At 42.4% G+C, this 11,462-nt stretch overlaps 4 non-coding genes across 4 annotated transcripts; all 4 read right to left on the bottom strand.

The window, feature by feature from the left end:
- Positions 1 to 1,131: 1,131 nt before the first annotated feature.
- On the bottom strand, positions 1,132 to 1,324 carry LOC138360695 (U2 spliceosomal RNA). Its single transcript, XR_011226585.1, has one exon. It is a non-coding gene; the product is annotated as a U2 spliceosomal RNA (small nuclear RNA).
- A 2,555-nt stretch (positions 1,325 to 3,879) lies between these two features.
- On the bottom strand, positions 3,880 to 4,072 carry LOC138360694 (U2 spliceosomal RNA). Its single transcript, XR_011226584.1, has one exon. It is a non-coding gene; the product is annotated as a U2 spliceosomal RNA (small nuclear RNA).
- A 2,576-nt stretch (positions 4,073 to 6,648) lies between these two features.
- On the bottom strand, positions 6,649 to 6,841 carry LOC138360693 (U2 spliceosomal RNA). The gene has a single exon (XR_011226583.1). It is a non-coding gene; the product is annotated as a U2 spliceosomal RNA (small nuclear RNA).
- A 2,560-nt stretch (positions 6,842 to 9,401) lies between these two features.
- On the bottom strand, positions 9,402 to 9,594 carry LOC138360707 (U2 spliceosomal RNA). The gene has a single exon (XR_011226597.1). It is a non-coding gene; the product is annotated as a U2 spliceosomal RNA (small nuclear RNA).
- Between the last annotated feature and the right edge of the window lie 1,868 nt (positions 9,595 to 11,462).

Here is an 11,462-nt window from a genome sequence, read left to right as displayed (position 1 = left end):
TACAGGTGAATGTGTGCATCGAATGCTCGATTGAAGTATATAAATACACATTGTTAGTGTGTATTGAGGTAAATGATGGATTGTAAAGCTAATCAAGACACTGGAATTCACTTTGAGGCTAGTGGCTGGCCGGCTGGCAAGCGTGGAAGTGGCAAACGATCGTTGAGTTGCCGTGTAAAACCACACCAAAGCAACACCTCCCTCCATCTCAAGTCGAATTTCGTCTTTATTACGCATTGGTACATTCCAGCAATGGTAAATTCAATAGATAAACGTCTAATCTTGATGTATGTATGAATATAATTTCGCCGTCAGAGCCGACTAAGGAATTCCGAGTGATATACACACACACTCCTCCCTCCCTCCCTCCCTCCCTCCCTCACTCACAAGGGAGAGTGAGTAATTCTGTAAAAAAAAGAAGAGCATGCCAACAATGGGTAACTATTATAGTTAGGTTCTCGATCATAGTAAACCCGTTGATTTAGAGTTTATTTGCACAATGACTACGTCATATTAGATGCCATTTAAATACCAAATCCAGTTCTCCACTAAATGCAGACACAAGTCTAACACTATTCAACCCATCTCTACCAGCCTTTTCATAACAAACCACTAAGCTATCTAAACCAGTTTCCACACTTATATAAATAGAGAAAAACTTCACCCTATATAACCTATCTCAGAAAACAAACAAAATCAATTAATATTGCACTAACTGGCAACCCCCCCCCCCATTCATAAAATCAACTTCTTTCCTTCCAGACCAACCATCGTATTTCTTTGCTCGCACATAATCTTTAATCTAAAGTTATTAAATGATATTACTCACCTCACTCTCCTTCTTTCTCCTTCCTTCCTTCCTTCCTTCCTTCCTTCCTTCCTTCCTTCCTTCCTTCCTTCCTTCCTTCCCTCTAACTCGTTGCAGTTGTTCAGCTTCGACCCATCAAACCCGGACTCGACTGACTCACTTCTGCTGCTCGTTCCAAGGCTTTTTCCTCATACGATGTTGGCTGGTGTGAAGTAATTACTGCAATTCAAATTAACACGATTCATTAATGTACATAACCAATTAACATAATCGTCTCCTACTTGATTTTGACTAGTTGATAGGGTTGTTTTTGGTCTCCCCGAAGGGAGTGGACCGATCCCAGAGGTACTGCAATACCGGGCCGATCCGCGGCAAAGGTGGAGCAAGCTCCTAGCACTTCGCCATGTTGCAAAAATCAGTTTAATATCGAGGATCCCACATGGGGATCGTATCAGATATTAAGCTGATAAGAACAGATACTACACTTTGATCTTAGCCAAAAGGCCGAGAAGCGATAGGATGCATGGTTGCTCTGCAACACCAGGCAACAATTGCGGCTAGAAACCACGTAGCGAGTTTCAATTGCAAAAGGGCATGTGATTATCGTTGAGTACTATTCGAATTCAAGCATACATATAAACGCCATGCAGTAAAGGCTTTAACCATTTCTTACCTGATCAATGAATTTATATATATATGCAAATTCATGATATTACATGGTTTCATTCATGAGTAGTGAATATGTAACTGGCGGCAAAGTGGTAAACAGACTCGCGTGGCGTTTCACGAATTCGCTCCTGGCCAGGGAGTATAGCGCTTAACTCTAATACATAAACCTCCATTTGTCATGTGTCTTAAGGTAGCTACAGCTTTTGAAAAGTATAATAACGAATTAAAAGTGCAAGGGGCCTGTTACGCCAACGCTCGTCAAAAAATATAAATAGGAGACGTTCTCTCTCTGATACCATAACAGAAAACGAACAGCACTATTACGCGCCAACTATTCCATTTTTGTATATATATCACGACTTTTTCACATCTAACACTTTGCTTGATACATCGTTTTCACAAACCGGAGACGAGGCGAAGCGAGGCAGGGCTGGGTGGCGAGAGGCGAGAGGCTAGAGGCTAGAGGCGAGAGGCGAGAGGCGAGAGGCGAGAGGCGAGAGGCGAGAGGCGAGAGACGAGAGACGAGAGACGAGAGACGAGAGACGAGAGACGAGAGACGAGAGACGAGAGACGAGAGACGAGAGACGAGAGACGAGAGACGAGAGACTAGAGACTAGAGACTAGAGACGAGAGACGAGAGACGAGAGACGAGAGACGAGAGACGTGACGTGATGCCATGCCATGCCATTCAATGCCTTGTGATTCAATACCATGCAGTTCAATGCGATGCGATGCGATGCGATGCAATGACATGCGATTCGATGCCATGCGAGGCGAGGCGATGCATCATCTAACATAACGCGATTCCCTGGAAAACGACTCTGTTGTTGAATGAACAACAAAGTTAAGATATAAGAAGATGTAAGTAATTCGAGAAGTCTGAGTACTGTAGGTACTATAGCAAATTCATTGCTTAATATATGTGAATGTGTAAGGAATCCATCCATCGCTTTTACCGAGTATACAAATACTCGCTCATTGTTGGTGTTTAGGGAGGTAAATGAAGTATTGCAAAGCTAATTACGAAACTAGCTTTCACAATGACATTTGGTGGTTGGTCGCTTTGCAAATTATAGTAGATTCTATATCAATTTTATTCGTTATTTTACGTGAATGAATGTGTGCCTGCATACATTGCCTAAATAAAGAATGTAAATATACGTCGGTGGTGTTTAGAGGGGTGAATGAAGCATTTGAAATCTAAATAGGAAACTAGCATTCAAATGGAGAGGGGTGAGAGTGCAGGTGCGCTTGAACTTGGGTGGGTTCTGGGTTTCATTGACGTATATATTACAGGTGAATGTGTGCATCGAATGCTCGATTGAAGTATATAAATACACATTGTTAGTGTGTATTGAGGTAAATGATGGATTGTAAAGCTAATCAAGACACTGGAATTCACTTTGAGGCTAGTGGCTGGCCGGCTGGCAAGCGTGGAAGTGGCAAACGATCGTTGAGTTGCCGTGTAAAACCACACCAAAGCAACACCTCCCTCCATCTCAAGTCGAATTTCGTCTTTATTACGCATTGGTACATTCCAGCAATGGTAAATTCAATAGATAAACGTCTAATCTTGATGTATGTATGAATATAATTTCGCCGTCAGAGCCGACTAAGGAATTCCGAGTGATATACACACACACTCCTCCCTCCCTCCCTCCCTCCCTCCCTCACTCACAAGGGAGAGTGAGTAATTCTGTAAAAAAAAGAAGAGCATGCCAACAATGGGTAACTATTATAGTTAGGTTCTCGATCATAGTAAACCCGTTGATTTAGAGTTTATTTGCACAATGACTACGTCATATTAGATGCCATTTAAATACCAAATCCAGTTCTCCACTAAATGCAGACACAAGTCTAACACTATTCAACCCATCTCTACCAGCCTTTTCATAACAAACCACTAAGCTATCTAAACCAGTTTCCACACTTATATAAATAGAGAAAAACTTCACCCTATATAACCTATCTCAGAAAACAAACAAAATCAATTAATATTGCACTAACTGGCAACCCCCCCCCCCATTCATAAAATCAACTTCTTTCCTTCCAGACCAACCATCGTATTTCTTTGCTCGCACATAATCTTTAATCTAAAGTTATTAAATGATATTACTCACCTCACTCTCCTTCTTTCTCCTTCCTTCCTTCCTTCCTTCCTTCCTTCCTTCCTTCCTTCCCTCTAACTCGTTGCAGTTGTTCAGCTTCGACCCATCAAACCCGGACTCGACTGACTCACTTCTGCTGCTCGTTCCAAGGCTTTTTCCTCATACGATGTTGGCTGGTGTGAAGTAATTACTGCAATTCAAATTAACACGATTCATTAATGTACATAACCAATTAACATAATCGTCTCCTACTTGATTTTGACTAGTTGATAGGGTTGTTTTTGGTCTCCCCGAAGGGAGTGGACCGATCCCAGAGGTACTGCAATACCGGGCCGATCCGCGGCAAAGGTGGAGCAAGCTCCTAGCACTTCGCCATGTTGCAAAAATCAGTTTAATATCGAGGATCCCACATGGGGATCGTATCAGATATTAAGCTGATAAGAACAGATACTACACTTTGATCTTAGCCAAAAGGCCGAGAAGCGATAGGATGCATGGTTGCTCTGCAACACCAGGCAACAATTGCGGCTAGAAACCACGTAGCGAGTTTCAATTGCAAAAGGGCATGTGATTATCGTTGAGTACTATTCGAATTCAAGCATACATATAAACGCCATGCAGTAAAGGCTTTAACCATTTCTTACCTGATCAATGAATTTATATATATATGCAAATTCATGATATTACATGGTTTCATTCATGAGTAGTGAATATGTAACTGGCGGCAAAGTGGTAAACAGACTCGCGTGGCGTTTCACGAATTCGCTCCTGGCCAGGGAGTATAGCGCTTAACTCTAATACATAAACCTCCATTTGTCATGTGTCTTAAGGTAGCTACAGCTTTTGAAAAGTATAATAACGAATTAAAAGTGCAAGGGGCCTGTTACGCCAACGCTCGTCAAAAAATATAAATAGGAGACGTTCTCTCTCTGATACCATAACAGAAAACGAACAGCACTATTACGCGCCAACTATTCCATTTTTGTATATATATCACGACTTTTTCACATCTAACACTTTGCTTGATACATCGTTTTCACAAACCGGAGACGAGGCGAAGCGAGGCAGGGCTGGGTGGCGAGAGGCGAGAGGCTAGAGGCTAGAGGCGAGAGGCGAGAGGCGAGAGGCGAGAGGCGAGAGGCGAGAGGCGAGAGACGAGAGACGAGAGACGAGAGACGAGAGACGAGAGACGAGAGACGAGAGACGAGAGACGAGAGACGAGAGACGAGAGACGAGAGACGAGAGACTAGAGACTAGAGACTAGAGACGAGAGACGAGAGACGAGAGACGAGAGACGAGAGACGTGACGTGATGCCATGCCATGCCATTCAATGCCTTGTGATTCAATACCATGCAGTTCAATGCGATGCGATGCGATGCGATGCAATGACATGCGATTCGATGCCATGCGAGGCGAGGCGATGCATCATCTAACATAACGCGATTCCCTGGAAAACGACTCTGTTGTTGAATGAACAACAAAGTTAAGATATAAGAAGATGTAAGTAATTCGAGAAGTCTGAGTACTGTAGGTACTATAGCAAATTCATTGCTTAATATATGTGAATGTGTAAGGAATCCATCCATCGCTTTTACCGAGTATACAAATACTCGCTCATTGTTGGTGTTTAGGGAGGTAAATGAAGTATTGCAAAGCTAATTACGAAACTAGCTTTCACAATGACATTTGGTGGTTGGTCGCTTTGCAAATTATAGTAGATTCTATATCAATTTTATTCGTTATTTTACGTGAATGAATGTGTGCCTGCATACATTGCCTAAATAAAGAATGTAAATATACGTCGGTGGTGTTTAGAGGGGTGAATGAAGCATTTGAAATCTAAATAGGAAACTAGCATTCAAATGGAGAGGGGTGAGAGTGCAGGTGCGCTTGAACTTGGGTGGGTTCTGGGTTTCATTGACGTATATATTACAGGTGAATGTGTGCATCGAATGCTCGATTGAAGTATATAAATACACATTGTTAGTGTGTATTGAGGTAAATGATGGATTGTAAAGCTAATCAAGACACTGGAATTCACTTTGAGGCTAGTGGCTGGCCGGCTGGCAAGCGTGGAAGTGGCAAACGATCGTTGAGTTGCCGTGTAAAACCACACCAAAGCAACACCTCCCTCCATCTCAAGTCGAATTTCGTCTTTATTACGCATTGGTACATTCCAGCAATGGTAAATTCAATAGATAAACGTCTAATCTTGATGTATGTATGAATATAATTTCGCCGTCAGAGCCGACTAAGGAATTCCGAGTGATATACACACACACTCCTCCCTCCCTCCCTCCCTCCCTCCCTCACTCACAAGGGAGAGTGAGTAATTCTGTAAAAAAAAAGAAGAGCATGCCAACAATGGGTAACTATTATAGTTAGGTTCTCGATCATAGTAAACCCGTTGATTTAGAGTTTATTTGCACAATGACTACGTCATATTAGATGCCATTTAAATACCAAATCCAGTTCTCCACTAAATGCAGACACAAGTCTAACACTATTCAACCCATCTCTACCAGCCTTTTCATAACAAACCACTAAGCTATCTAAACCAGTTTCCACACTTATATAAATAGAGAAAAACTTCACCCTATATAACCTATCTCAGAAAACAAACAAAATCAATTAATATTGCACTAACTGGCAACCCCCCCCCCCATTCATAAAATCAACTTCTTTCCTTCCAGACCAACCATCGTATTTCTTTGCTCGCACATAATCTTTAATCTAAAGTTATTAAATGATATTACTCACCTCACTCTCCTTCTTTCTCCTTCCTTCCTTCCTTCCTTCCTTCCTTCCTTCCTTCCTTCCTTCCTTCCTTCCTTCCTTCCCTCTAACTCGTTGCAGTTGTTCAGCTTCGACCCATCAAACCCGGACTCGACTGACTCACTTCTGCTGCTCGTTCCAAGGCTTTTTCCTCATACGATGTTGGCTGGTGTGAAGTAATTACTGCAATTCAAATTAACACGATTCATTAATGTACATAACCAATTAACATAATCGTCTCCTACTTGATTTTGACTAGTTGATAGGGTTGTTTTTGGTCTCCCCGAAGGGAGTGGACCGATCCCAGAGGTACTGCAATACCGGGCCGATCCGCGGCAAAGGTGGAGCAAGCTCCTAGCACTTCGCCATGTTGCAAAAATCAGTTTAATATCGAGGATCCCACATGGGGATCGTATCAGATATTAAGCTGATAAGAACAGATACTACACTTTGATCTTAGCCAAAAGGCCGAGAAGCGATAGGATGCATGGTTGCTCTGCAACACCAGGCAACAATTGCGGCTAGAAACCACGTAGCGAGTTTCAATTGCAAAAGGGCATGTGATTATCGTTGAGTACTATTCGAATTCAAGCATACATATAAACGCCATGCAGTAAAGGCTTTAACCATTTCTTACCTGATCAATGAATTTATATATATATGCAAATTCATGATATTACATGGTTTCATTCATGAGTAGTGAATATGTAACTGGCGGCAAAGTGGTAAACAGACTCGCGTGGCGTTTCACGAATTCGCTCCTGGCCAGGGAGTATAGCGCTTAACTCTAATACATAAACCTCCATTTGTCATGTGTCTTAAGGTAGCTACAGCTTTTGAAAAGTATAATAACGAATTAAAAGTGCAAGGGGCCTGTTACGCCAACGCTCGTCAAAAAATATAAATAGGAGACGTTCTCTCTCTGATACCATAACAGAAAACGAACAGCACTATTACGCGCCAACTATTCCATTTTTGTATATATATCACGACTTTTTCACATCTAACACTTTGCTTGATACATCGTTTTCACAAACCGGAGACGAGGCGAAGCGAGGCAGGGCTGGGTGGCGAGAGGCGAGAGGCTAGAGGCTAGAGGCGAGAGGCGAGAGGCGAGAGGCGAGAGGCGAGAGGCGAGAGGCGAGAGACGAGAGACGAGAGACGAGAGACGAGAGACGAGAGACGAGAGACGAGAGACGAGAGACGAGAGACGAGAGACGAGAGACGAGAGACGAGAGACTAGAGACTAGAGACTAGAGACGAGAGACGAGAGACGAGAGACGAGAGACGAGAGACGTGACGTGATGCCATGCCATGCCATTCAATGCCTTGTGATTCAATACCATGCAGTTCAATGCGATGCGATGCGATGCGATGCAATGACATGCGATTCGATGCCATGCGAGGCGAGGCGATGCATCATCTAACATAACGCGATTCCCTGGAAAACGACTCTGTTGTTGAATGAACAACAAAGTTAAGATATAAGAAGATGTAAGTAATTCGAGAAGTCTGAGTACTGTAGGTACTATAGCAAATTCATTGCTTAATATATGTGAATGTGTAAGGAATCCATCCATCGCTTTTACCGAGTATACAAATACTCGCTCATTGTTGGTGTTTAGGGAGGTAAATGAAGTATTGCAAAGCTAATTACGAAACTAGCTTTCACAATGACATTTGGTGGTTGGTCGCTTTGCAAATTATAGTAGATTCTATATCAATTTTATTCGTTATTTTACGTGAATGAATGTGTGCCTGCATACATTGCCTAAATAAAGAATGTAAATATACGTCGGTGGTGTTTAGAGGGGTGAATGAAGCATTTGAAATCTAAATAGGAAACTAGCATTCAAATGGAGAGGGGTGAGAGTGCAGGTGCGCTTGAACTTGGGTGGGTTCTGGGTTTCATTGACGTATATATTACAGGTGAATGTGTGCATCGAATGCTCGATTGAAGTATATAAATACACATTGTTAGTGTGTATTGAGGTAAATGATGGATTGTAAAGCTAATCAAGACACTGGAATTCACTTTGAGGCTAGTGGCTGGCCGGCTGGCAAGCGTGGAAGTGGCAAACGATCGTTGAGTTGCCGTGTAAAAACCACACCAAAGCAACACCTCCCTCCATCTCAAGTCGAATTTCGTCTTTATTACGCATTGGTACATTCCAGCAATGGTAAATTCAATAGATAAACGTCTAATCTTGATGTATGTATGAATATAATTTCGCCGTCAGAGCCGACTAAGGAATTCCGAGTGATATACACCACACACTCCTCCCTCCCTCCCCTCCCTCCCTCCCTCACTCACAAGGGAGAGTGAGTAATTCTGTAAAAAAAAAGAAGAGCATGCCAACAATGGGTAACTATTATAGTTAGGTTCTCGATCATAGTAAACCCGTTGATTTAGAGTTTATTTGCACAATGACTACGTCATATTAGATGCCATTTAAATACCAAATCCAGTTCTCCACTAAATGCAGACACAAGTCTAACACTATTCAACCCATCTCTACCAGCCTTTTCATAACAAACCACTAAGCTATCTAAACCAGTTTCCACACTTATATAAATAGAGAAAAACTTCACCCTATATAACCTATCTCAGAAAACAAACAAAATCAATTAATATTGCACTAACTGGCAACCCCCCCCCCCATTCATAAAATCAACTTCTTTCCTTCCAGACCAACCATCGTATTTCTTTGCTCGCACATAATCTTTAATCTAAAGTTATTAAATGATATTACTCACCTCACTCTCCTTCTTTCTCCTTCCTTCCTTCCTTCCTTCCTTCCTTCCTTCCTTCCTTCCCTCTAACTCGTTGCAGTTGTTCAGCTTCGACCCATCAAACCCGGACCTCGACTGACTCACTTCTGCTGCTCGTTCCAAGGCTTTTTCCTCATACGATGTTGGCTGGTGTGAAGTAATTACTGCAATTCAAATTAACACGATTCATTAATGTACATAACCAATTAACATAATCGTCTCCTACTTGATTTTGACTAGTTGATAGGGTTGTTTTTGGTCTCCCCGAAGGGAGTGGACCGATCCCAGAGGTACTGCAATACCGGGCCGATCCGCGGCAAAGGTGGAGCAAGCTCCTAGCACTTCGCCATGTTGCAAAAATCAGTTTAATATCGAGGATCCCACATGGGGATCGTATCAGATATTAAGCTGATAAGAACAGATACTACACTGTTGATCTTAGCCAAAGGCCGAGAAGCGATAGGATGCATGGTTGCTCTGCAACACCAGGCAACAATTGCGGCTAGAAACCACGTAGCGAGTTTCAATTGCAAAAGGGCATGTGATTATCGTTGAGTACTATCGAATTCAAGCATACATATAAACGCCATGCAGTAAAGGCTTTAACCATTTCTTACCTGATCAATGAATTTATATATATATGCAAATTCATGATATTACATGGTTTCATTCATGAGTAGTGAATATGTAACTGGCGGCAAAGTGGTAAACAGACTCGCGTGGCGTTTCACGAATTCGCTCCTGGCCAGGGAGTATAGCGCTTAACTCTAATACATAAACCTCCATTTGTCATGTGTCTTAAGGTAGCTACAGCTTTTGAAAAGTATAATAACGAATTAAAAGTGCAAGGGGCCTGTTACGCCAACGCTCGTCAAAAAATATAAATAGGAGACGTTCTCTCTCTGATACCATAACAGAAAACGAACAGCACTATTACGCGCCAACTATTCCATTTTTGTATATATATCACGACTTTTTCACATCTAACACTTTGCTTGATACATCGTTTTCACAAACCGGAGACGAGGCGAAGCGAGGCAGGGCTGGGTGGCGAGAGGCGAGAGGCTAGAGGCTAGAGGCGAGAGGCGAGAGGCGAGAGGCGAGAGGCGAGAGACGAGAGGCGAGAGACGAGAGACGAGAGACGAGAGACGAGAGACGAGAGACGAGAGACGAGACGAGAGACGAGAGACGAGAGACGAGAGACGAGAGACGAGAGACTAGAGACTAGAGACTAGAGACGAGAGACGAGAGACGAGAGACGAGAGACGAGAGACGTGACGTGATGCCATGCCATGCCATTCAATGCCTTGTGATTCAATACCATGCAGTTCAATGCGATGCGATGCGATGCGATGCAATGACATGCGATTCGATGCCATGCGAGGCGAGGCGATGCATCATCTAACATAACGGGATTCCCTGGAAAACGACTCTGTTGTTGAATGAACAACAAAGTTAAGATATAAGAAGATGTAAGTAATTCGAGAAGTCTGAGTACTGTAGGTACTATAGCAAATTCATTGCTTAATATATGTGAATGTGTAAGGAATCCATCCATCGCTTTTACCGAGTATACAAATACTCGGTCATTGTTGGTGTTTAGGGAGGTAAATGAAGTATTGCAAAGCTAATTACGAAACTAGCTTTCACAATGACATTTGGTGGTTGGTCGCTTTGCAAATTATAGTAGATTCTATATCAATTTTATTCGTTATTTTACGTGAATGAATGTGTGCCTGCATACATTGCCTAAATAAAGAATGTAAATATACGTCGGTGGTGTTTAGAGGGGTGAATGAAGCATTTGAAATCTAAATAGGAAACTAGCATTCAAATGGAGAGGGGTGAGAGTGCAGGTGCGCTTGAACTTGGGTGGGTTCTGGGTTTCATTGACGTATATATTACAGGTGAATGTGTGCATCGAATGCTCGATTGAAGTATATAAATACACATTGTTAGTGTGTATTGAGGTAAATGATGGATTGTAAAGCTAATCAAGACACTGGAATTCACTTTGAGGCTAGTGGCTGGCCGGCTGGCAAGCGTGGAAGTGGCAAACGATCGTTGAGTTGCCGTGTAAAACCACACCAAAGCAACACCTCCCTCCATCTCAAGTCGAATTTCGTCTTTATTACGCATTGGTACATTCCAGCAATGGTAAATTAAATAGATAAACGTCTAATCTTGATGTATGTATGAATATAATTTCGCCGTCAGAGCCGACTAAGGAATTCCGAGTGATATACACACACACTCCTCCTCCCTCCCTCCCTCCCTCCCTCACAAGGGAGAGTGAGTAATTCTGTAAAAAAAAGAAGAGCATGCCAAC

Source organism: Procambarus clarkii, unplaced genomic scaffold (assembly GCF_040958095.1).
Source record: "Procambarus clarkii isolate CNS0578487 unplaced genomic scaffold, FALCON_Pclarkii_2.0 HiC_scaffold_116, whole genome shotgun sequence".
Taxonomy (NCBI): domain Eukaryota; kingdom Metazoa; phylum Arthropoda; class Malacostraca; order Decapoda; family Cambaridae; genus Procambarus; species Procambarus clarkii.
The sequence above is the reverse complement of the archived record's forward strand: the minus strand, read 5'-3'. Positions and strand labels throughout refer to the sequence as shown.